The following is a 5,445-nucleotide window of genomic DNA, read 5'->3' as shown; positions in this document are numbered from 1 at the left end:
AGATGGATAAGTGTGTTGGAAAGGGGGGGGGGGAGCTACTGCAATATGTAGTAAGGGTTGCAATGATTTAATTTGGAGGAAAAGATCTAGGAGGGGAATTTTATCCCGTCGATAAGATGCGTTGGCTGTTTTATCTCGAGCAGTGATTGCCAGTTGGAAAAGGGATTCAATTACAGGGTGATTGGTGATTGAGAAGTTTTTGATAAGATATTTGGCTGCTAAGAATTTGAGTCGTAGCCTAAGGGGGGGCTCTTTGGCTTCGGCAAACATAGTATTGATAGGGGTGGATATGCGATAACCCAGACAGGCTCTGATGGCTTTGTTTTGTATGATCTCAAGGCGGTGAAACTTAGGGCTGGATTTTAAACAGAAAATGTGGGAGGCATATTCACACAATATATCCACGCAAAACTGCTCGATAAATATTGAGAAGAAGCTTTGGTTGGGTTCCCCACCAGACTCCCCTTAATGCCGAAATGACGTCTGCAATCTTTCTGGCTTTATTGATGACTGCTTCCAGGTGCGGTTCACCGGATAGTTTTGGATCCAGAATGATTCCCAAGAAGCGTACTGTTTTCGAGGGAGAGACTGTATCGGTACCTAATTGAACTTTAAGTTCCTCCAGATTGGGGATTTTTTGTTTGGAAAAGACCATCAGTTGCGACTTACTAGGGGATATATCGAGCCCCCTGGAATATAGGTAACTTTTGATACTGGAAAGAGAGGTTTCGAGCCACCGAATGGCTTTTTTAATGCATCTGGCAGACGCAAATATGACGATGTCACCCGCAAATTGTAAGATTTTAACTGGGATGTAATTTAGAGGCAATGTCTTTGAGGTAGAAATTGAAAAGAAAAGGGCTAAGAACAGATCCCTGGGGGGGTGCCCTTGCGTGAGATACGAGGAGAGGAGAGTCGGCCCTGGATTACAAATTGCACCAGTCTCTCAGATATGAGATTCTGCACAAACTGACAGGTTTTGACAGGAAAGCCGGCTCCGACGAGATCGTCGACCAGGATGCTGGGGACGACGTTGTCAAAGGCCGTTTTGATATCAATGAAGAGGGCTGCGGTGGCCTTTCCCAGAAGATTGTTGTTGTGGATTTCGGTAGTGAGGATGGTGAGATTATCAGAGCAGGATCTGAATTTTCGAAAACCATATTGATGGTCCGGAATTATGCTCATCGTGCCAGATTCAGTGCACCAATGGATACGATTTAGGATCATCTTCTCGAGCAACTTGAGAATACAAGAGGTGAGAGCGATCGGACGGGCACCCTTGCCGTGGGGTTTGGGTATGAGGTATACCAAGGAGTGGGACCAGGAATCGGGAATAGTACCCTCCGCGAAGAGGTTGTTCAGGATCCTTAGGAGAAATTTTTTGAGCAGTGGGGGGAGAGCTTTTAGTATTTTGTAATCGATGCGATCGATTCCGGGACTGGAATTGCTCTTTGACGTATTTAGGGCGTGGTGGAATTCGCTAAACTGAAAGGGGTTGTCAAGCCAACTGAGAGGACTCTCATGGGTGTTGCAGTTTTCCATAAGGTTAGAGCGTTCGGTAGAGCAAGATGGAGCGGTAATGGTGGCCATTGTTTCTTCTGCAAGGGAGTCGCTGATGGAAGCCGAGTCACTGGAGGGAGCCAATTTTCGGTTGCGAAAACACTTAATCATCCTCCAGATTTTGGGAGTGGGAGTCATAAAGTCCAAGGAGGAGCAGTACCTCTTCCAGCCTTTCCTCTTGGCGGCTCTTAAGACTTTGCGGGTCTCCGCAATTTGTTTACGATAAGTTAGAAAGTTGTTGACAGTGGGATTTTTCCGATAGATTTTGCAAGCTTTGCTTCTAGCCCGGATTGCCTGTTCGCAATCAGCGTTCCACCAAGGAGAAGGGGGAAGTCGGTTCTTAGGATCGTTTAGGTTAGTGTGTTTGCTCGAGGGGGGGGTTTGTAGGTGAAGCAGGGGGAAAAGAGAAGGCGTCGATGGATTTCTAAAATAAATTGATGAAGGTCTCATACTGCGCTAAAGGTTCGTTGTCGGCTTTGTCAAGGACACGAGATTCTATGTCATGCGCGCGGAGTTGCAATGTATGATCCCTGGGAAGTAAGTCCCTTTCAAGAGTTACCTCCATAGAGGGAGAACGGATTGTATCATCCATTGCAGACTGAGAACTGATCGAGTTCGCACTATTCACTCTCTTAGAACATTTCTTTATATTAAAACTAGAATTCTGGACCTCATTTAGGTCAAACTTATTCCAGATCATGTAAGCGTGACCCTTGAAAAGGTTCACTGCCTGTTGACAAGAATTAATGTCCCTCCTCTTAATAATTCTTTTTGCTTGAGCGTAAGAGGCATTCGTATACGCCATAACCGTATTAATTATTTTATGCTCTATGAAAACCGGGCAAGAGAAATCCGAGGAGATATGGTCTCCCCCGCAATTAATGCACTTAGGCTCCAACTCACAATCTCCAGAAGGGTGATGTAGACTGCATTTTTCACATGATTTATTACTTCTACAAGTCAAAAGGTGGAGTGACCCCATCTATAGCAATTTGTACATTTACGAACTTTATTGATAAACGGAAAAATCTTACATCTAACCTTCTAAATATAAATATAAGAAGGCAGAAGATTGGAAGCAAAAACCACCTTAACAGAAGCGGAGTCTATTAACTCATTACTAGATCTGTCACGAAATTTAAGTCTCTCCAAAGAGAAAATATTTAACGGATCACCCGGCCAAGAAATGCCCTCACGGATCTCATCAATAGACAAAGAGGGGTTCACGTCTCTAATTACTCCGACCCGGAAAACTTTATAATTCGGAGCATAAGCAAACAAGCCGTTCGGTAGAACATTTTTGCTAGATAGTAAGTCGTTCGCTTCCACATAAGAGGAAAAATCCACACAAATTAAATTCTCTCCAAGTCTACGAATCGCAGAAACACTATTATATTTAGTACACAGTAAACTTTCCGACACTCATGGGATGTAAATTACCGATATTCAAATACGTAGAAAGAGATTCAATATGTACGGGATAAGGCGCAATAATTGCATCAGAATATCTGTTGCTACTTTGCGAAAGTAGAAACTTTTCTCTGCCCGACCTCTGATCATCACAAGATTTACTCGTATCCGGCAAAATATTGCACTCCATATCTACTAGGTGCGCAACTAAGTTTCCGGGTTTTTTTGATCAATAAAAAATGGAAAATTTCAAGAGAAATACAAAAAATGGTTTATTCAAAGTATCGTCCCTCGCTAGCTATACATTTTCGCCATCTCTCTGGCAATACATGAATACCGCGACAATAAAACGACGCGTCTTTGGACCGAAACCATTCATCCAACCAATTTTGCACTTCTTCGAAATTGGTCAAGTGTAGCCCAGCCAAGCCATGCGCCATCGACCGGAACAAGTGATAATCGGAAGGCGCCAGGTCTGGCGAATACGGCGGGTGCGGTAGCAGATCCCATTTCAGCGTTTTGATGGTGTCCTGGACGATGGAACTGCGATGGCACGGAGCGTTGTCGTGCTGCAATATCACTTGTTCGTGTCTCGTGTCCCATTCTGGCCGTTTTTCGAGCAATGTATGGTTTAAATTGATCAGTTGTTGTCGGTAGCGATGCCCATTGACAGTTTCGCCCGGTTTCAGCAGCTTATAGTACACGATTCCTTTCTGGTCCCACCAAAGCGCTCCTTGTCCTCAGTGTCGAAATCGCCACTTCTGAAGCGTTTAAACCAATCTTCACAAGTAGTTTTCGATGGTGCATGTTCGCCGTAGGCCTCGTCAAGCAAACGACGTGCTTCAGCTGCATTTTTTTTCAAGTTAAAGCAGAAAAGCAAATCTTCCCGCAAATGCTGTTTATTTGGCACAAAACTCGACATCTCCGTTGTTAGAAAAAATATTTTTGCGTTGCGATATGTGTTTATATAACGACTGGTTATTGTTAACAGATGTCCAAGCTATAACTTCAGACAACTTCAGACATGTAAGTCGAGTACATGTGTTATTGGTGCCATCTATGTGTGAAACCCGGAAACTTAGTTGCGCACCTAGTATATCGTTACGACGGCGTTTATTAGAGTTCCCATTCTCCTTCTCCTTAGGAGATTTGCGGTTCGTATTCTTCGGCATAATGAAAATGAATTACACAATTCGATCCAACGAAATGTAAGCAAGAAACTCTCACAAAAGAAAAATTAACGCAAAGTAAAACTCAAATTAACGCATATACACACGCCGATAACGATTGTCCAATTCTACATAGTTTCAATATACGGTACGTATTCTTCGTTGTAGCAAATACTTTAGGACACAGTCCGAAAGGAATGTGATCACGCGCGCAAAGAATGGTAAACATAAGAACACGCAAATAATCTCATGGTACATGCTCTTCGTTGTAACAAAAACTTTAGGACACAATCCGAAGGAATGTGATCACGTGCGCAAAGAATGGTAGTAAACATAAGAACACGCAAATAAGGTCAAGCGACACAATTAAATAATGTCGTTGAAATACAAGTTCTCACTTAAAATTAAACGTAAAGAAGAATAAATACATTAATAAGTACGCGCTATTTAGAATATAATATAATATCAATAGAACTTAAAAACACATACGTAAGAAAAGAAAAGATAAACTACTAATAACGTAAGAACGATTGAATTATAATGCATATATTTAACATCTGATTGTTATTTCGCCAAAAGACTCACCCTACCGGGAGAATACTTTCCGTGAACATCGTAATCAGGTGAACGATATTAATTTCTCCAATTACTCCAATGAATGCTCCAGAATATAACGATTCTCCAATTGCTCTAATGATCCAGAGATTGCTCCAGAATATAACGTTTCTCCAATTACTCCAAAGATTACTCCGATATTGAGGAGTCGCCAAATCCATCTCAGACTCTAATAATCCAGTGATTGCTCCAGAAATAACGTTACTCTAATTACTCCAAAGATTACTCCGATATTAGGGAGTCGACAAAACCATCTCCAAATTATGCGAAGTCCGCCGCTCGTCACGAGCAGATACGAGCATACGTGCGAACACGACAAAAGCTCACGACGGAATCCAACGAAAGTACTCGAATGCCCGGATAGCCGGGCTGCACGCACGCGCTTGCGCTTCCCCACCTTTTCCCTCAATCACGTGATGCACGCGTGAGTCAGGAATAGGTGCGCAGTGTTACCAGCTCACACGCTCTCGATTTAGTTACAAAACAGGCACGACCCGCCCTCTCATGTGTGTTCATGGAACCGTTTAGTACCTCTATTCAGAAAATAGATGGCTGTAGCGCTCTCTCTCACTTATCGACATTAATGTATATTTCAAACAGAGGGGCTTTCTCACCAATTTGGCTAAAATTTTAATCATCATCATCATCATCATCTCTCTCCCTCCCTCTCTCTCCCTTCCTCTCTCTCCCT

Source organism: Temnothorax nylanderi, unplaced genomic scaffold (assembly GCF_030848795.1).
Source record: "Temnothorax nylanderi isolate EJ_2023f unplaced genomic scaffold, tnyl_v1.0 TNYL_tig0893_pilon, whole genome shotgun sequence".
Classification (NCBI taxonomy): domain Eukaryota; kingdom Metazoa; phylum Arthropoda; class Insecta; order Hymenoptera; family Formicidae; genus Temnothorax; species Temnothorax nylanderi.
The sequence above is the reverse complement of the archived record's forward strand: the minus strand, read 5'-3'. Positions refer to the sequence as shown.